Source organism: Lissotriton vulgaris, chromosome 2_1 (genome assembly GCF_964263255.1).
Source record: "Lissotriton vulgaris chromosome 2_1, aLisVul1.2, whole genome shotgun sequence".
Lineage (NCBI taxonomy): Eukaryota > Metazoa > Chordata > Amphibia > Caudata > Salamandridae > Lissotriton > Lissotriton vulgaris.
In genome coordinates this window covers 275420451-275442612 of record NC_141687.1, presented here as the reverse complement: position 1 = coordinate 275442612, position 22162 = coordinate 275420451, and the positions used below count along the sequence as shown (strand labels likewise).

The window sequence follows — 22162 nt, the reverse complement described above, 5'->3', positions numbered from 1 at the left end:
ACAGGATTTATTTGTGTCCAGTAAATCAGTGGATGAAAACTACCAAACTTACTGTGATCAAATAAAGGGCATCTTAGATCAGATCGCCCCAGAAAAAGGGCTGAAGAATAGAAAGGAACCCTTGGCTCCTTGGTACAGCGAAGAGCTAAAACGCAAGCGGAAAAAACGTAAACAAGCCAAAAGGAAGTGGAGAAGGTCATATGAGAATCAGATAAAGAAAAACTGAAATCACTACAGGCCTCATATAAAAAAGCTAATTTGAGGGCTAAAGCAGAGTACTATGCTAAAATTATTTTACAGGCACCTAATAGTACAAAAATGCTTTTTACCATCATTAAGGGCATATCCAATCCAGCATGTATGGGCAATAAAGTGATCGCGACATAAAAACTCTGCGACAATATCGCTATCTACTTTGACAAAAAAATCAATACGATAGTTGGTGGCCTAAACTCCAACAATAATAGCAGCTTTGATGAGGAAAAGGAACCTCCCACGAGATTAGCAATAGAGCAACAGAAAGAGGCACCTAAGAGCTATCAGATGCCTGCTTTAGAATGCTTTCAAATCCCCACAGAGGATACATTTAATAACCTAGCCCAAAGTGTCTCCTCTGGTTCCCCTTTGGATCCCCTCCCGCAGGCGACATGGAAATAGTTCCGGTTAGAACTATTTCCCTGGCTGCAGCAGAATTGCTGTCAGTCATTAGAAAGGGGAACCGTACCGGAGGTCTGGGAGCAGGCAGTAGTGACGTCGCTGCTTAAGAAGCTGTCACTTGATCCTAACTGCCTATTGAGTTTAGACCAATTTCTCTTCTACCGTATCCAGTAAAAATTCTGGAGCGGCTAGTTAGTAAATATCTGTCCCTCTATCCTGAAGAAGACCATCTGCAAGACAGGGATCAATTTGGTTTTTGACCAGGGCACAGCACAGAAACGGCCCTTGTGACGGTCCTTGATAACCTGAGAATGCGAGCCACCAATGGTAATCCATCGGTGCTAGTGTTATTAGATATGTCGGCCGCATTCGACACAGTGAATCACAGTATCCGCTGAAAACACTAGAGAACATTGGAGTGAAAGGACGGGCGTTAAAGTGGCTGCAATCATATCTGACGGGTAGGCAAAAGATGTTAACTATTCCACAGTTTACCTACCCTAAGACCCCCGTGCGACATGGGGTGCCACAGGGCTCAGCAATTAGCCCAATTCTATTCAATATCTATTTGCGCCCTTTGATCCCAATTATCAATTCCTTTGGCATTGATCTAGTCAATTATGCGGACGACACGCAATTGGTGTTCTCTTTAGAAAGAAACCAGGCAGTATCCCTGGAGAAATTTCAGGAGTGCATGCTCAAGACCTCCAGTTGGCTTAGGAAAAATTCCTTACAATTTAATGGAAAGATAAGTTACTGCTCCGCTGCCAAAATTGTTTGGCCTTTTCTCTCAGAGTTTAGACTCACCCCTATGGATAAATCACTAACTCCAGCTAGAACTGTGCGTAACCTGGGGGTTCTAATGAATGATAATCTCCAACTGGAGTCACAAGTCAATAAAACAGTCGGCACCTGCGTCTCCATATTAAGATCACTGTGCCAGATCCTCCCGCTACTGCCAACTACCACCAGACCTCTGGTGGTGAGGAGTCGAATACTGAGCAGGTTGGATTATTGTAACTCCCTGTATTTGGGAGCACCACAACCAGTACTACGGAAGCTACAGAGGATCCAGTCTATACCTGTCAAACTGGAAATAAATAGGCAGCGTAGGTCTACTACATCTTTAGCTCTCAAAGACCTTCACTGGTCGCCCATAAATGAGAGAATTCATTTTAAATCTCTCTGTATTGTGTTCAGAGCAGTACATGGCCTGGGCCCAATATCCATGCAGGAGAAATGTACCTGGTACACTCCTGGGAGAAACCTACCCTCATCAGGCACAAATCTGGTAACCACCACGAGGTTCAAGATGACCAGGACAGGTGGTAGAGCCTTTGCGGTAGCAGCCTCACAACTCAGGAACGACCTTCCCCTGAATATCAGCCAAATAAAGTCCTCACTACCATTTAGGAAGAGCCTAAAGACATGGCTCTTTCCTAAGAACTACGAAAATGAGCGGAACACCAAGTTTGGGAAATAGGCTATCTTATGCACATTAACATCAGGGTAAGTCGCAGCGCCAGGAGTCGCAGCGCCAGGATACCCACCCGTAGGGTGACAGTTACGTGCTATATAAAGTCAATTTACAATTACAATGACCTATTCTTCCACAAAACTGTTTTTTACATTTCTCACTTGGGATGTCAGTTTGCCCAGATTAGGGAGGTTTTTACCATGAATGTATCTTTTTGGTAGCTAATGGCTTTGCCGTTTTCCTGACGAAGACCATACTCATGTCTTGGGGAGAAAAACATTAACGAACTGGCCACAAATTGTCGGAACTTCAAAACAATCAGATCACTTATACACAACTGAGACTTCTCTATAAATTGTGATTCAATGTTTTATTTGCATACAATTGTTACAGTCTCTTCGTTTTTTGCAGTTGTTCACTCACGATTATTTCTTATATTTTTGGCCTTTTCTCACAATAATTTCCACTCTGTCATCAACAGTACTATGATTCATTTATCTTCTGATTGAAATACTATATGCGGTTTTTCTCTGAGGCAGTATTGTTTTATAATGTTTATTCCACCTTGTGCAAATATCATCAGGACACACCAAATCTCTTCCTATGAGAGTCCTTCTTAGTAGTTTTGCAGTTAATCGCAGACCTTCCTGTTTCTTTGCAGTCATGCAGTTCATAGGGGGTTGCCTTGCAGTGTAAGAAAGATGTGGTCTGATGAAATATCATCCTTCTTCCTCTTTCACTGCTCAACTTCAAGCGTCCTTACTCTATTTTACATGGGCAAGGTGATGATACCTCCTTTCCTTATCAATAAAGGACGCCCCAAGGAAGCTGCCTCCTGTGTCATGCCCACCCCTCATAGGTATGTATAAGAAAAGGAGAGGCAGAAGGAAGGGCTGTGGAAATAGGAATTACCCATAGCCCCACTCTTTACTTTCTCCTAAGTATTCCTGCACTCAAGTAGTGGATTCTGGCTGTTGGAATAGCAGGTCCTACTCTGCCAAGACAGGGTACAAAGATGCCCACTGCGGTGATGAACACATGGCGGCATGCATGCACAAAGTAATTCTAGATTCAACAGACCATGACCTTATGCAACTAGGAGACAGGCATGTCACTGTTCTCCTGCTGTGGGTGAGAAAGGCATCAGTGCATGTGCTTGGATGAGGTAAATAACGCAGGAACACATAGCAGAGTTTCAAATGGTAACAGAAGACCACATGGGACAAAATGAGTCATGATCACTAAGGAAAGCAAAAAATGCAGAATTATATGTGGAGAATGAGGACACTTGCCCCAGAAGAGAATGAATAGTGGCCCACAGCAGTCAAGTACAAGACGACAAATATGGTGTCCGGTGACACACAGTTCCATGTGGTCACCTAAGTCGTAGCAACTTTCTGAGTCAGATTTAGCAGTGAGCACGCAGATCTGACTGACCACTACATTTTACCCAATCTCCCTTCATCCGTTAGACGGTACAGTGGCCTGCTGGTGCTAAGAAGCAAGCATACAACTGACTCAAATGACTAACTGCCGTAATGTCTACTTGCTCCCACCTCTCTCCTCAATAAGGCACCATCGGAATTAGCCACAGAAGACATGAAATTAAAGGCCACATCTAAAACAGATAACTGCTTAGATATGCCACTGAGTAACAAAGATGGACTTAAAGGGGACCATTTTCAACTGAATAGCGCGACTGTGAGTGACACCCGTTCATATACAACTTATTTCCTGATTAATTTAGCGACAGTATGTGTCACAAGCACTAAACACAAGACAAGCAATTTGGAGGGCTGAAATGAGCCACTGATGTGTGTGCACTTCTTATGATCTGAACTACAAAGAAATGCTATGCAAGCTCCCTCACTGCCTACGGATAGATAGATAATTCAATATATGTACTGAGTACACAGGAAACAGCATGTTTAAAACTCCTTTATGCACTATTGCCTAATGCTTGCCACACGCTTCTAATCCTGTTGTCTCCAGGGGAGCAGCAGGGAAGCGGGATATGAATTTGTCAAGTCTGGGGTAGTTCTATAAACTACTGTAAATGACTGCTAACAATGTGGGCTCAGTCTTCCTTAAGAATAGTTCTTTTATGCTTCGTCCCAGAATTACAGGGGCGATTATTTGCAACTATTCACTTCCTTACAAAATATTCAGACTTTTGAATGAAAACACTTCCCACATGGTGTGACACCCACACATCTCCCAGCCCTGAGTGAATGGAGGGCAGTGCGAGACAATGGAGAATGTTAACCTCTCGCTTCTCTGGGGTCTGGTTAGCCACCTCTTACTCGCCAAGTACAGTCCCATCCAACCATAGCTGCGTTAATACATAGTTAACAACTCTGGAAGATTTTCAGAAACGGTCAACATTTTATTTTCACACAGAAGACGATCTGATGTCCTAGCAGCTTTATTTCGTATAGTTCATAGAGATTGCCTGCCTGGCATGAACAGCTCAGCCATTGGCGCGTTTCACAAAACTAAAGGATCATGTCTTTAATTTTAATGTTAATTAGTTTGATCTCCACACCTCTACTATCTCTTGGTCACTCTTTGAGTTTGAGTTTTAGTTTGAGTTTTAAAATACTTGTAAAGCGCTCGTACACCTGCGGTTTCTTGGCGCTACTGCTAACCAGATCCAGGGCTAAAAAACGGGGGAGACTGCTGGGGATTTAATCAAAGGATTTTGTGAACAAATTGGCTTTGAGATGTTTGCGAAATTGCGGTTACAGGGTGATGGATCGCAGATCCAGGGGAAGGGAGTTCCAGAGGATCGGGGCAAGGGTATAATAGGTATAGTATCTCTTTCGTTACTACCTCCCTGTTCGAGTTCATTCTTGGAATGCCATGTCTAAAGGAGACTCGTACTGTGGAGCTCATGTAATAAACACAACAATAACTGCACTTTCTCTTTTAGCCTCTTTACTCTCTTTACATCTATCCTAAACCATGCTACTGCATCTAAAAATCAGTTGCTTTCAGAAGACGCTAAATTCAGAGAACACATGACTTTCTAAATGTTGAATGACCATGTTTGCAGCATCACGAGGATAGCAGGATGAATGCTGTTATATTTCCCAAAGGCTCCTGGCAAAGGAAAGGACTTCGTTTAAGCCGATCTCTCTGTGGATGTAGCCATCAAGCAGGAAAATGAAAAGTAGACTCCAATACAGGTCTTGACGCTTAGACACCGAAAGTATCTTCTAAGAACCCGAAGTGGGCTAGAGGCTTTGGTCCGTGTTTCGACTTTTAGAATGACCTGCTGTCCTGTGGGTTAGAAAATGGGGTAGATCTTTTTGGCCGTCTATCATGAATGACCTGCTATAAAATGGTAGGTTGGTTCCTGCATTGCTTCAGGAAAGATATCTAGACCTGGCTATTAGCTGATTTTGTGTAACTTAATATTTTGCTACCTTAGAGGTTTATTTTTCCCTGTTCTCTCACTATTAGTAAGAGTAACTTGTGCCACTTGACCTTTTCATGGTCTAATGTAGCACCATAAGCGAATGCTACAATTCACTTTATAGTATATATGCACACACAATGAACACGTAGACAATTCTCTGTATACATTTGCTCTACAGAAGATGCTACATTTTACCTTCCAAATGTGGTCCCATGAGCAAAGTCGTGCTGTCTGAAGAACGTCCAGTGTTTCTGCTGCAACAGATTCTCTAGAATTTATGTCTGTAACTAGAATGACTGAAGAGTGCTTTCACACTTTGGGCCTTTACAAAAAACCATTGAATACCTTAAAGAACTGATCACACAGTATGTCCCACATTGGCCACTCGATCGAGTAGATGTCTTGCTATTAACAATGCTGCAAGTGCGCAGATCAAGAATGGGCAGAAAACGTTTATTACAGAGCCCATCTCCTGTAACACCCTCCACAGAAAAAATAACCATAATAGGATTTTTTTTCCGGTCACAAGAAACTATAATCCTAATTAACCTACGAAACCCAGCCTCTGCTAAGCACCCTGGCAATTTCTCTCCCAGAGCTAAAAACTGGCTCACTGGCTGACTGACTGACGGATTGTACTTATAAGGAGCACTACTGCCGAGGAGTCTTGGCGCTGTGTTAGAGTAAGAAACTCGGACATTAATGCATCCGACTAGTGTTGGGGAAAGAGCCAGGTTTTAATTTCTTTCCTAAACGTAAGTCTGTTGGATAAACTTCTAAGATGCAGTGGAAGTGTATTCCAGAGTTTGGACGCCAGGAATGAAAAACGCTTTCCTCCACAGCGTACGTACTCTTTTTATCTTTGGGATTTGTGCAAAGCCAAGGGAAGAAGATCTTAAAGTCCGAGTAGAGACATAGTGTGAGAAGAGAGCATGCACATCTTCAGCACCCTCTCCAAACAAAGCTTTATAAACTAGACAAAGTGACTTAAATTCTATTCGTCTACGTACAGGGAGCCAGTGAAGGTTTCTTATGACTTTTGATGTTGGGTGGTGTCTGGGCAGCCCAAGCAGTACTCTGGCTGCTGCATTTTGAATAGCCTGGAGCTTATCTAGTTGAGCAACACCCATTCCTAGGTAAAGGGTGTTGCAGTAATCAATTCTAGACAGGATGGTAGAGACAACAACCGTTTTCCTTAGGGCAAAGGGAATATAAGGGGGAATCTTTCTCAATCCTCTTAGAGTGAAAAAGCATGCGGACGTGACCTGATTGATCTGTGGAGCCCAGGTCAGGTTTTTATCAACCATTACTCCCAAATTCCTGGCTTTTGAAACTGCATAGATGGTGATCAAGCATTCTACAAAACATATAATGATGTCCCACAACAAGCTTTATCCCCAATCTACCGCTGAATCCCTTTCGGGTAGCTGCATGGGAACGTGACATCATAAATGTTTCACAATGCTCCATATAAAAGCCAAATAAATCAAAACCATAACTGTAACCCAAGATGAGCTCCAATAGAAGCACGCATAAATGAACAAACACTATTAAAGACAGGTCCGATGGGGTCAGGAATGTACCTCCTACAAGAGAGACACACCATGGGGACGGGAGGGACAGTTCATGGTAAATGAACCAGCAGCTCAAACCATGGCTAAAGAAATACATAAATAGGCGATCTTTGTCCATATTTTCCATGTATTTCAGTTCGTCCTAATAATGATTAACCCATTAATCCTGTTTTGTGAAAAAGTGTTTTGCCTAAAACAGTGTTACTGTGTAGCAGCACTTTGTGGGTATTTGCGCCAGAGATGTGTGGCATGAAAATCCTAACAAATAGTACAATGGCGGCTGGTAGGGGACGGTGGTGGAGGTATGGGAGCAGGGGCGGGAGGGGTAGAAAAATAATGTAATAAAATCTTACCGGTGAACAAAGCAGCTGCCTCCTCTCCTCCATCCTCTTCTATGGAACGGAGGCACCCAGGCTCCCAGTCTCTCCCAGCCAATCATAATGCTGCCTTACAGCAGCGTTGTGATTTGTCTGAGCGCCGTGGTTCAGCGCTCACAAAGGGACTGGGAGGCTGGGCATGTTCTCCACTCAGGCTGTAGTACAGCCTGGGTGGAGAACATGTAAATTGCACATGATGGTTTGACCGGCCAAACCCTCATGAGCACTTATGGTCCAGCCACCACTCCTCCCTCTGCTGGCGACACGCAGTCCAGCCCTGCCCCACCCTAACATGGACCTTATAGGCAGAATGAAAATAAAATGTTATGATTATTTTATTTTTACTTTGCTCTGCTCTTAGAGCAGTGGGGTGACATTCCTTTGCCTTAGCAGAGGAGCCGACCCTGACAAAGTGGCTTTAACATGGTTGGACTGTTGAACCAAAAGGAGCCTGGGCAGAAAAGCTCAGACCAGCTCAGTTCCCTCCTTCTCCTCACTCTGTCTATCTCTCTTTCCATCCATTATTTCAATCACCGAGGCATCCACCTATTTATCCACCCCCTTCTTCGCTCTCCCTCTCTACCTCCCTCTAATTCTCTTTCTTGAAGATCACTGCTTCAATAAATCTAGGGAAGCTGGGGAATGTGATAGTGGAGGTCCTGAACTTTCAAAAACAGCCTCCAGCCTACTTGGAGAAATGTTCAATAGAGTAAAAGGCCAGTCCGGACTTGTCCTGCAGATTCGGCAAATGCACTATTTGTGCATGCCAGGATGGTTAATAATATCAACTATTTGCAAGATATATATATAATATTCACAAATGAATCCTCCCAAATTTCGGATGAGCAACACACCACGGCCCAAACTTCTTTCAGCGTGAATATTTATTTAGACAGTACCAATCTACGCGTTTCGGAGCATCCGCTCCTTGCTCACAAAATCATTTTAACGTGGAAAGAAAAAGGTAGCAATACAAGATCAAAGTGTATGTCCCATAATGCAAACACCATTCTGGAAGAAGCCAACCACCAAACTTTAATAGCTTTCAGGGCCAGACCCAGAGTCTGAAATGCACTTACACTAAACATTTACAATTATAGCGAATCATCCCTAATTCGGCAAATAACTGTGGCAGCTCCTTCGCTAGGGCGGAGGAGCATCGCTCCACTACCCTGCAGTAGTAAAAGAAAGCAAAAAATAAAATGATAATAATGTAATGTTATTATTATTTTATTTCCCTCCTGCTGCAGCAGCTTTGCGTGAGGGGACGGGGTGGGGCAGGGCTGCAGAGCAGGGGAGGAGTGGTAGTACATCTTTATATCTCTTGAAGTTCAAGTTAGGCAGAGCCTGCTAGAATTCACACCAAGGAACCCTACAGCCAATTCACATGAGACCAAACTCCTAAAATTCGCCCCGGTGAGCTCTGAAGAGATCAAGAAACAGATACTAGGCATAAAATCGGGCTCACCCCACAATCCTTGTCCGGCGACCGTGGCGAAGCTGGCGGCTGCCCCTATAGCCGCCACCTTAGCTAAGTTGTTTAATCATATGTTTGATGTTGGGGATTTTCCATCTAGCTAGAAACGGACCTCAATTATCCCTGTGTTAAAAAAAACCAACTTGGACATCGCCGATCCTAATAATTACCGGCCCATTGCCAGACTACCGTTACCGGCTAAAGTCATAGGAAGTGCTATGGATACTCAGCTCAGCGTATTCCTAGGAGCCACACAAGGCCTTGATATATCGCAGCATGGGTTTAGAGAAGGCCACAGCACCGAATCGGCCCTGATCAAATCGACGGAGGAGATCAGGAAGGTGATGGATGCAGGGGGCCGAGCTGCCCTAGTTCTGTTGGATCTGTCCACGGCCTTCGACACGGTCCACCACAGAATCCTGGTGGATTATTTGGAAGACTGCGGGATTCAGGGGAAGGCCCTTAGCATTCTGAAAGCCTTCCTCACCAACAGGGTCCAGGTGGTGGCACTGGGAGAATTTGAGTCGAAACCATTTGTACTACCCTGTGGGGTTCCCCAGGGATCCTCCTTAAGCCCCACCCTTTTCAATATCTATGTCTCCTCTCTCGCCCCGGTTATTAGCTCATATGGGTTTGAACTTACATCCTTCGCAGACGACACACAGAACGTGGTGTCACTGCTTCCCGGGAGAGAGGATGACGTGGCCAGTAAATTCCAGAAATGTATAGCAGCAGTTGGTACCTGGATGGCCAGGAACTGCCTAAAATTGAATTCGGCCAAAACCGAAGTTTTACTTTTTGGCTCCAGTGTCAACTTTTGGAGTCCCAACTGGTGGCCTGTAAATATGGGGACCACCCCCCCCCACTCCTGTTACAAAGGTCAAAAACCTAGGGGTCCTGATTGACAATAAGCTCTCCTTTAGGCCCCAAGTAAATGCACTGACCACATCCATCCACTGGTCACTGAAAATTATCCGGAAGATTCTCCCTTTTCTACCGGAGAAGTGCGAGAGCGGAGGAAGAAGACGAAGCGAGCGACAACGGTGCGGAAGACGAGAGCCTCGATGACAAGCCAGGAGGCCACGTTCCTATGTTTCGCCCTGCCACGTTCCCGCGGGAGGAGCATGGCTCGACCAGGTACGGGGGACGGTAGCGGGTTGAGTAGGGAGACGCAACCCTCCTGCCTAGAGAAATTCCCCGTGACTTGTGTGCCAGTTCCATAGTGCACAGTGTACATATTGTAAATCGTATACGTCCTGCCTGCCGATCACCCCTCTCCTTCGTCGCCCTCTTCACTAGCGACCTCAGAGCACTAAAGCACTTGGTTTCCCTCACTCCCGGCCCTTGATATAAAGAGCAATAAGGACGGTTGTCCTGATACTTGGTTTCTTTTCTTTCTTTTGATTTCCATTGGGACCACAACTCCTCCCGAGCGACCTGGGATATTGAGCCTGAAGATATCGCAAGAGCCTGGAGCCCCCACGCCAAACCCGGACGGACCCTGCAGCGTTCGCCAGGGAACGACTGACTAGCAGAAAGCGCCGAGTGTTCATAAAAATAAAACCATCCCTTAAGCATCCAATCACCGCCTCTGCGTCAGTTCCTTCTGCCCGACCTGCCCCGCAACAATAGTCTTCAAGGCGGTTCATGGACTTGGCCCGTCGTTCCTAAAACAGCATTTCCAGTGGTATAGACCGGGCAGGCATCTCAGGTCAGCCAACCTGGGGCTGATTAGGACCCCACGCATAAGGAAAGCACGCTGGGGAGGCAGAAGCTTCGTCCAGGGGGCAGCAATAGCCTGGAATGCTTTACCTGTGTCGCTTAGACAGATTACTGACTTGATGATCTTTCGTAAAAGTCTGAAGACATGGCTGTTCACGAACTAAACAGGAAGCTTAGGCTAGGTGAGCTATCATTACAGCGCCAGGACACCGTCTGGTAACAGCGCGCTCCACAAATGTTATGAATAAATATATAAATAGAACCCTTCTAAGTGCTCAATGACTTTTGGGCCGTCCCTCTCGGGCCATCCATAACAGTCATGCGCACTTTCCCTGTTCTCCATGCAGGCTGCATTACAGTGTGCGTGGAGAACGTGTCTCTAGCCCTTGGAGTCTATCCAAAAAGATGCAAAAAGTTCCCCTAGGGAGTAATGTTAGTATAGTGGGGTGATTTTTCTTCCTCTCTCTGAGTGTGGATATGTGTAAGAGTCAGGGAAAGGTATCCCTTGTCGGAACTAGGGATGCCTCACACAACAGGCTGGTTTAACGGCTGCTGTCATATCACCAGCCTATTGTCTCGTGTCATCATCGGCTTCCTGCTCCAACGTCAAGCCGGCGCTGCAATGCCTGACGAGTAGCACGTAGTGCTACACTTTGGTGGAGATCTTTTGTTCCTGGCCGATGATCGAGTGAGTGTGTGGGGCTCAAGTGGTAAAGTAGTGAGCGTGGGGTGAAGTGCGTTAAAAAAGGTTAGTGTAGTCTACTCTGGTCAGTTTATTCATGTAGCTAACTACCTTGATAAAATAAGAGGGGTATAGGGACTCAACCAAATTATGGGTGGGGAACCTGTTCAACCCTCATCTGTGATCAGGTCAACATGTTTCATGCCATCACGGCAATTCGCCAGGACCTAGATTGTGCTCATAAACTAAAGGAGAGCCCAAAAATGGGCTAGGGAGTGTAGCAGATACAACCTGAAGGGTCAAAGACTGGAACAGGAGGAGTTTCTGTGTTGCAATCCGCCCCTCAATAGCTGCTGATGATCCCCACAGGCTGCTCTCGTGGGACCTGCGCTATCAAATTATTATCTGAAAGGCGCGAGGAAGTTACCTCGGCACCTAATCCCACACTCCGACGTGGTTTAGCACGTAAAGCAGCCAGACCAATCACAATGCTGCATTGCAGTGTTGTGATTGGTCAGGGGAACATGGTTGTGCTTCCTGTTCCTGGAGTCGGGCGCAGGAGAGCAGGAGCAAAGACGCGGGACGCGGGATCCAGCAGCAAAGTAAGTGTTATTTTTTTTTACATAGTGACCCGCGCCCCCGCCCCCCCTCCCTCTACCCCCCTTCTTGCATACCCATCCTGCCACCCGTGAGCCTTGTTGGCCAAAACTGGGCAAAAAAAGGAACAATTCTCCTCTTTGCCAAAAACCAACTTCAACCATCCCTTAACAAAAATGCCAACAACTGGCAGAAAAAAATGCTATCTAAACAAAGGAGCACAATGCGTGAGTGAAGTTTAGAGTTACAAAAAAAGGCTGTCCGCAGTTTGTAGTAAAAAATTAAATACAAATTGTTTTGATGCCAATTCCAGAATGTAAAACGCTTTTAGCTAAAAACTCGGGACTGACACGGAAAAACACACGTAGAAAAATGTGAAGGCTTGGAAAAAAGAATAAACCTGAGCACCTTGAGATACAAATATGCAATTCGCTCACAAGTTCTCCTGGGCTACCTCATAATTCTTGGGTGGGTCTTCGAAGAGGCTTTTACAAATCAATATGCAAGAGACCTGATCAACGGAAACTTGATATGGAAAAAGGGGATGTCAAAAGCCTTGTATAAAACGTTGTCAGTGGAGATGTGTGAGGTGGGGAGAAGAGATGAAGAAAAACGTATTCTACTTTTTGTTTACCTTCAATAATTTATTTAAACATATATAAGATCCACATGTTGTAGATAGTGAAATAAAATGGAAAATATAACGAGAATTGGCAAAACCAATTGGTTACGCCTTTGAGACCTAATAGCGTTGCCAATGCTTTGTGGCAATGGTCTAAAGTATGGCCAACAAAAAAATGTGTGTTGATGCGGCAGCATAATTTTGCAGACGCATGAATGCATGGTGATGTATGCCCAGGTATGGGGGACTCCTGTGAGTGCCATCAATTCTCACTACTAGGAAACCGAAATAGGGCGCAAACATTACTTGCATCAGTCTTCAGATTTACAACCCCACCCCTCTCCAGACCCCGTATTCAGAATGAGATTCCATACATGGAGTTTGGAAAGTAACAAAGAATGATATTTGTTGAACAGCTAGGGGGTCGAAAACCAATTCAGCACTGCAGTTTCTCAAGAATCTATATGGTTACTACGGAATTGTGTGGAAGACTTCGCCTTCTGAAATGTGAGAAAATACACAGGAAATGGCGGTTGATTGCCTTTTTTCTCCCAGTCATGTTGTCCTGTTTGGAAGGCTGTCTGGGAATGGGGCGTCGCTGGCAACAGCAAGACAGGAAACAGAAAAGACTAATTTTGGGCAGATGACAGATCTCTGAATTCAGTCAAGTGACCTTCCAGATATGAGCTTCTCTGTCAAACATAAGAGGCATTATGCTGGCCGTCCACTTTCGAACCGGGAGTGATTAAAATGCTGGCAGAAAATAAAAACTGGCTATTGAAGGGCCCTGCCCCGAGGTCCTAATTTCAAATCAAATTTTACAGCGCCGCGCGGGAACAATGGCAGCCCAGTACTCCAGGCTCTCTCTTTTTTGTCACTTTGCACAAAGAGAAGCCTTACAAGAAAGGACCCACCGGATTTACAACCACGGCAAGAACGAGGGCAAACCATACAAAACACATTTTAAAAATACATTGTACGCTGCCTTTGACATTTGAGATAAATAGAAGCCAGTTAGGAGAAAATTCCAAATATTTCCCTTTATTCGTGAAGGCCGCACAATGTGAATTCTATGTTACCCTCCCCCTCCCCCACACACACTAATCTACTCGATCTTTTGACATTTTGGCCCCTGCAAGGGGAGGACACAGCAGACAAGTCAAAGAGAGTCATTATGCATATAATTGCATTATATTAAAAAAGATTACCCTAACTTGAGGATTGAATTGGACAACGGAATTAGGAATCTGCCAATGAACAATATCGAAGTGAGGAAACCGCCATCATGAATATGGTCTCATCTGCTATTGAGTTTCAACATAAAATCATTCTTCTCTAACTCTTGCTATTGTCGTTGTATATACTCTATATCTCCCATTCCGGTAAAAAAGCAGGAGTTGTTACAGATTAGCCGCATACCAGGGGCGTAACACAGGCGGTGCGGGGGGGGGGGGGGGGGGGGGGGGCCCTAGCTCCAAGGGCCCCCCTCGCACTGCACTCTGGCTGGAGAGCTCCTGATCGAGCCTGGAGGGGGCCCCCTAAGTACCGTACAGGGAGGCCCCCTCACTTTTCGTTACGCCAGTACCGGATACATTAAAGGCACTGTTTTGCTGACTTCTTAGACCATATGTTCCAGTGTTAAAGCAACCTTGGTGCACAATCGGGGAATCATACCAAGTGCCCTCAGCAGAAATAGGACACTAAATACCCGGTGGGGCTAAGCTTAGAGGAGATACCATCTTTTTTTAGTCTTTCTCCCATAGCAACAAAACTACTCTAGACCACTTGTATCGCAAACAGAAGAACAACAACGCAGGAGAAGTGAGTACTGTCTGCTTCAGTCCATGGTGCTCGCAGGGCTTGTACAAGATGAGGTGGGAAAATAATAATCTAGGCCCAGCTTTTTTGCCGTCCAACTCCGAAAACATGCAAGGTTGTTTCCAAGAGACACCTACCAGCACAGCTTATACCAGAGTACCTGGTCTCTGTAGAACTTTTGTTAAATCTTTTAAGTGGAACACCATTAAATCTTGACAGCACTAAACAAGAAATGTCACTTGTCTGGCGGCTCATTGATTGGATAGGCCCACCTATTTTTCAACAGAAACTTTGCTATGTCAGAGCAGAGAATCTAACACCTCTCGGTACACCTCCATTTGGTGCGTCAGTCATCACTGACATATTTTCACCAGCTCATCTGCAAGCTTATGTTTTTCCCCTGTGACGATTGCTTGAGATGTGTGTTGCCTTCGGAGGGGCTATTTTCCAGATTTCTCCAGATTTTACTTCTGCTGAGTTCGAAAGAGCGAAAGGCATATTTGTCTGGCCCAATCGGTAGTCTTCATTTTCACTGCATGAGCAGTGTTTGACTTTTGCTACACGCCATTTGCACAATCGTCTACTAAGAACTTATATAGTAGTTAGTCTGCATTTCCCCATATCTCATGGCTCGCGATACATTCTATAACTCAATAATTTCCACCCGCTACAGGACAGGGAACAGAAGTCAAGAACATGTCTGCGATGGGTCAGCTCAGGTTCCAAGCTGTGGTGAAAGATTGAGGGGAATCCACGTTTGGAGTAAACAAACTGCGCAATCAAACATCAACCTAAACATATTTGCATTACTGACGGACACACATTCTACATTCATGCCCTCACTAGAGGTCACAGTTGAGGATGGCTATAGAGCAATACTGAGCGGTAATGTGCTGAAAGCGGAAGGCAGTCTCAGCAGTGGGCTTAGAACAGTTGGCTTTCAGGTAATTATTCAATAACAGGTTTTTGTATTGCAAGCGTTTGTTAGCTGGGAGTGTATTTAGTAAAGGAAACTCAGATGTAAAATATTTCACTGTTTGGTCCTACAGAGTGCTCTTGATGAAATGTGCACGAATGGAGCACTCCAGAGAGAAGCACATTCTATTATTGGAAATTGTTTCTCAGTGAGGCAGGTGGAACTGATCAGAGAGAGACAATGAATGGCCCAAAAGGTGGGCTGTATGTGACTGACCATTGGTAAGCTGCACAGGTTGAACACAGTGGAATGCCAAGGATTACTTTCTCTGAATAGTGTTGCTGCATAGTCACCAGAACTCAGGATTGGTCTTTTTCCAGTCTGATGCAAAGGCAGCTTACACAGTACAAGACGGGAGATATAGATGCAGTGCTTACTACAAAGCAGTCTTTAATAAATGAGCGTCGTATGAAGAGTCACAAGTTATGATTGCATCAGTTTCCCATTGGCTAGATCTCGATACTGTGTTTCACTTGTAGTTCATGGGAATACCAAGGGTCTTGAATTTGTCTATGACATTCAGGTGTATTTGGGTTTTATCAATGCAAAAGTGTTACATCTGATTGCAGTATCGGACCTCAAGCAGGGGATAGAATTGATAAGTGAACAGTTATGCAGGACAATGATGAGAGCTAGACAGGAAGGTCTCCTTTCCACCATACTATGGATAGTGAGTGAGAGAATAAATCAACCAGTGGTAGGTGAGGGTCAGTGCAACTGGATTTCTTCTTGGACTTTGTTTCACATAAGCTAAGATAATGATAAGCATATTCACCTCTTCACACCTGCCCATTTCCAGAGACCTCAAGCAGGAAGACTCAACTTCTCTCATGTCCGCTTCAGCGGAGAGGCTGAGTGGGACTTATCGGTATTGAATGTGACATGCAGGCAACACACAGATCTGTATGGTGAGTGCCTTATTAGCTGGTCACACTGGTGAGTGTAACCAGGCGCTGTATAAGCTCAGGATTATTATTATTATTATTATTATTTAAACCATTACAAACTAATGGAGAACCCGACCATCCAAAGGACCTGGGTACGATTAGATACAAGCAACAATTGGTCCTATTGGCAAGGATAAAAATACAACAAATATCGTATTTGAATCTATATAGATTGATTATTGAGATTGAGAGAGAGAAAATAATCGAATCCATAATGAACTGTAAAGATCAATTCAATTTGTATACATTTCTTATAAAAAATGCAAACGTTCAATAATTAGTTTCTGATTTCCCCAGAAACTGAATAAGAAGGTGCTCATAGAAATGCTCAGGTGTAGAGTGCCGTGAAAGAAGAATGAATCTAGAGGTTACAAACAACAATCAACACAGTAGAAGAGAACAGCAGGAGCTGTACTACTACAACAACTAAACTGTGGAACTCTGTACCAACCTCGCTAAAAATAGAGACAATCCTCTTAAAAAGTAATAAGGACTTAAAATATGATTTTTTAAGGCATAATTTTAAGGCATAATTTTCATACTTAGTCCAATCTGATCGGTATCTGATAAGGGTAGCACCTAGACACGCTAGGGTATTTGTCACGCTTTATAAATTCTTCATCATCATCATCGTATAATGCCATCAGGGGTGCTTGTCCACATCTATGGTATAATCTGGTCATTGACGGAGAGTTTTATAGAAGTTACATTATACAGAGCCATATGTGCTTCAAACTTACTGGGACAGAAACGTGGGAATAATCTGTTCACTATCCTCGAAGGCCTAAAAGATCTTGCAGCGAGAACACAGACCCCACGCAGAGTCTACTTTCATTTCAATCCTAAACGACTCCAAAAAGGAGCAGGGTGTTCAGAGCCAGTGCCATACGCTGGCACTTACAGATGTAAGAAGCTACACACAGGTAGCGCACATAACATGTAAGAAAACTGCTGGTATCCAAGATTCTTGTTATCAATGGTATCTACCAATGCCCAATGGAAGGCGGAATCACCTTCTAAGCATTCCCACCTGTAAAACCAAAGTTTACACAAGCAGATCTCCACGTTCATTTTATTTACCCACTTACCCGTCTTTTAGTTTACAATAGGCTCAATAGCTCATGGCAAACACAGTTCTGCAGTAAACAATTCTATTAGAATTACGCAGGGCACAAGTCGTAAAAAAGAAGTGGGGGGACGCTGTCACCGGAAGTGACGTCACAACAGGAAGTGACTTCACGAAAGGTGCCGAGCTCCTCGTTCCAGAGAGGCCAAAGAGTGAAGTCCAGCTGTTTGCAGGGGGGATGGCGTCCCCCCGCTAAAATAAGTAGTGGGACGCCGTCCACCCGCGTGGTACCCGACTCGAGCCCTGGAATTACGCAAACCAAGTTCCCTCTAAGCAATTAATTGTTGATCAAGAAAGCAGCAAATTAGTATTTTTTTTAACAGCTTTCATTTTGAATAAGGCAAATTTAAAACACGAAAAACGAGTAGAGCGAAACATGTTTCATGAACTGTTAATTTTTCCCCAGGGAGTACAATGTGCCCAATGTGGTGCATTCTGTTGAAATAAAGAGGTCATACTAGGTGAAAAACAAAGGTGAGTATAGGCGGATGTGAAATTCAGGACACTTCATGCAATAAGGATGTGTTGGAAAAAATGCAAATGTATCCACATTCCCGAAACTCTTGCTCTCAATCCCAGAACACGGACTCCTAGGTTCGGTTAGAAGTCCGGTTCCTAAAAACCCACCCAGCTCAAGGCAGCTCCCGTGTCTGGTCTGACCTCTGTCAAGTGCCACGAACCCTTCACCTCCTCAGATAGCCATATTTACATGCTTCAAGACGCCTCGGGAAACTCAATCCAGGCCTCAGCAGCCAATTATCAAGGGCCTAACAAAGCAGCACCTGATGAAGGGAGCTCGCATTTCATAAGCCATTTGCATTCTGCTGTTACAGGATATGAGACATGATTTTTAATAAGGAAAGCAATGATATGTGCCCTAGGAGACACTAGCAAAAGCACTCACCAACAATCCACAGTGCAGGTCTACAAACCTCAGGTCATAGACGGCTGAAGACACGCCCCCTCCCCCCAAAAGCAAGCATATTTGTTTGGCAAAGGTGCAGAGAAGCATCCCGCAGCCGTGTCCATGAACACTCGACTGATAAAAACGCATGCGCACCCCTCAGCAAGGCACAGACAAACATTCCCAAGTTGTCCATATTTAGCCCCAGCTCTTCTCGTTTGTTCGGGTTCTGGAGCTCTCTCGCCGTCGATGCACGCACCTCGTTTAGCCTGTTATTATGGCACGTGCTCCTCACACCGTATGTGCGCGTGCCTCATTCTGCCCGCACACGCGCGTGCGCCAGATCCTCAAACGATGTGCTCAACACCAATCGTGCAAGGTTCCTGGTTCTCCGTCCGTCCCACCACAGACACGTATGAAAATGAATGAGTGGGCCAAGGGAGCGGTGACCGCTAGAAGGTGAACGAAGACGAGGCTCATTCATTCAGCAGGTACAAGTCCTCTACCTCTACAGTTAAGGCTGTCAGAGAGAGGAAAGCCTGGCAACCTATTTAGCTTCCAAGTGCTGCCAAAAAAGACTTATTGTGAGCGCTTCTGCAGGTGAGTCCTAAGTGATGTGATGGAGCCTCTGAGCAACTAACTGAAAAACGGAATAACGAAATAAAATACAAAATAATTAAATATGGAACATGTGCCAGACCTCACCTTGGTGAGTTCTACGTGGATTTGTGGAAATGTTGCGCCTGGCAGCGTGTGCAGATCCCTACTCACAAAATAACATGAATGGGCAAAGGTAAACGTCTGCAACGACAGACATTTTTTGGTGCAATAACTGAAGGAACAACAAGAGAAATACTTAACAACAGTCACACCGATTATTATTATTATTTTTAAGTTTTATATAGCGCTAGCTTGATCCGTAGGTATCAGAGCGCCTTACATACACACATTCTACCATTCTCAATTATAGTCATCAGTGGATGGGACTTGTGCTTCCATTCAACTACTGCCTAGATTATATCTTATGGTGGGGCATTTTCAGGCTTTGGTAAGAAAAGTCCAAAGATGTAGATAATGTTGTTTCATATTTCTATTGTTACATGGGAGCTTGTTTTTTTCTATTTATATAATATGTTTTATAAAATTTTCCCAATCAAAGCTAATCAACCAGTTACAAGCTACCTCTCTAAACTGGCCGCCCACTATGAACTTTACAGGGATCCAAGTCCCAAGCACTCCACAATGATCCTCCAAAAAACAGAACGAAGAAAGGGACATGGTGGTGTGATTCTGGTGGACTAGGGGCGTAGCCCTGGAACACACTTAAATACAACCTCCAAGTGCAAATAAATTGCCTCTAGTTTATAAAGCATCTGAATATGTGACTTTCAGAAAACCAAACCACAATACTGGCCACCACAACCTAGTTGGCCCAGAGAGTGAGCTGGGGGCCAACAGGTATATTACAATAGTGCTAAAGTGTATGAAAGACGACATGGAGCTGCTTTATGAAACATTAATAAATAAATAAATCAGTTCATCCACCTTCACCACGAGAATGGCAACATATACAACTAAATGAATGACAAAAGTCGAGATGCTGTTGTGAATGTATCTAGGACCCTAATTAAGACATTCCCGATTTATGCCCATATGTGGTTATAACAAATCATATCCTTATAAAGGCATAAGAATCATATCCATATTAAGTCATAGCCAATGCAGTCCAAATACGGCAAGGCTACTCACATAGACTCCTAAAAAGCATAACGCGTTCTTAAACAAACCAAGCCTCCAGCAGCCCGGGAATTCCCCCTGCTTCTGTTTTGATTTGGCCTAGAACTCCTGAGAGTCCTGAAAGAACTGCCAGTTCTTAGTGACGCCTTATGTCCAACCTTACGTCAAACTCGGCACCTTCCAGGTATAAATATACCAACATCTGCCTTAAGCAACACACGGTGGTTTGGAGCAGATCGGCTATCTACTTGCCCGACGCCCTGCTGATGCGAGTGCCGAAGGAAGCCGACCCTCCCTGCTGATGCACTGAGAGAGACGCTGTCTTTTCTCCTGCCGAGAAATCCACCTCCAGTGTTTCCCTGACACCCTCGCGGGTTTCTGGGAGATCGAGTCCTGAGAGAGAGATACAAGACCACCTTCATTCTATACCCAAGGTACGGAGCTGATTAGACCCATAGAGAATTCTTGATTCAGATTCTTGGCAAAAAACTGTAACTCATCTACTCCTTCCCACATACTAGGCTTAGGTAGGTTAGGTACACCAGGGTAGGCGTATCTTAGAAACACCAGTTGAATACGTTTAGTCATTATTTTATCATTGTATGTATTTTATCCATTTTAAGTATCTTATGGCTTAGAAACCATATAAATGCTTTTACAGTATTATTTCATAATACTCCTTTTACTGTACGCACTTTACTTTATGACTAGTATTGCAATTGTGGCAGTTCATTTCTCTTGCATGAAAAAGAAGACTGCTAAAAAAATAACCCTTTTATTGAAAACGCCCGCCTCTCTATTTCTCTGCATTTCTGGTGAAACGAAGCATGCACGATTGACTGAGTAAAATAGCTATCTATTGTTTTAGCGAATCCGGAGATATACTCTTTATTCTGGAGGGAGCAAAGTTGTCATTTTATATGGTTGTCAGAAGCTAATCCCTTCTTGTCTATTCAGGAAAGCTAAACACCTTCTTGTTTACTCAAGAAAGTTTCTAGTGGGGAGGAGCCAAGCTCGACAACGAGATGGGGCCGGCCGGAAGATGCCGATGTGCGAAGAGCCCAGAGGCAAATGAACGCGCCTGGGACACTCGTCCGGTGCTCCAGAGGTGGTGTGCGGCAAGTTGTGGGTTGGGGACGCCGTGTTTGGTGGCTCCCCCCTTGTTGCCGTCCGGCCGTACCGGGCTCCTTCACTTGGTGGCGAAGAAGGATCTTGGTGGAACGATGTCACCGGCGGGTCCCCCTCCCTTGTGATCACTATTTCAGCGCTGTGGGTGCTGCTTGTGCGCTTGAGGGGGATCCTGCCGGGGTTCTGCTGTTGTGCTCACCCTTGGAAACTAATCCGGAGAGACGGCGTAATTGTCGCAAAATGGCGGCAGCTGCCATGTTTTGTGCAGGGTCCCGGGATGACGATTTCTTGTCCTTGCACTCCTCCTGGGCCTGTACTGATGAGCTCGAACCCACGGTGAGCGACGTCCTGCAAGCTTTTAGGTCCTGGAGGTCGACCTTGGTCCGGGATTCCTGCGTGCAGAAGGAAGCAATGGCCGCCATTTGAGGATGCGGATGGGTCCGGTGCTGTCGTTGATTGTTCCCCGCTTCCTGGCCGGGAAGGCGATGGTCCTACTCATGAACGGTTGGAACCGCTGGAGTTCATTGACATTGGTATATACGGCTGCTGTGAACTGTATCTGCATTGCCCACGTGAGAGGGGATCCTATTAGCTGCTTCCGTTTATATTCCAGCAACTTTTCCATGGCCTCTCTTCATCGCCATGTCCTATGCCCACTGGATCTACGTACATAGCGACGATGGCCAAGAAGGGACTAGGATGAACCCGGGTTTTTTCGGAGGACTACTGATTGGTATATGGAGTTATGGACTGCCTTACATTGTGATACTTTGTTGACTCCTTCGTATTTGCGTGTGGCTGAATATTCGCTAGTTTAGTTTTGGGCATTACTTATTGCGTAAGCGGGCGGGGGTCGGGTGTCGTACCATATGCTACTGGTTCCTCCCCCCAGGCCCTTTCTATCTCCCTCTCCATTTCCA

The 22162-nt window shown here is 44.9% G+C and overlaps 1 protein-coding gene across 2 annotated transcripts in view; it reads right to left on the bottom strand.

Moving 5' to 3' along the window:
• The window catches only part of BCAS3 (BCAS3 microtubule associated cell migration factor), a 3998327-nt gene that overhangs the window by 750544 nt on the left and 3225621 nt on the right, over nucleotides 1-22162 (bottom strand). The window lies entirely within an intron of this gene.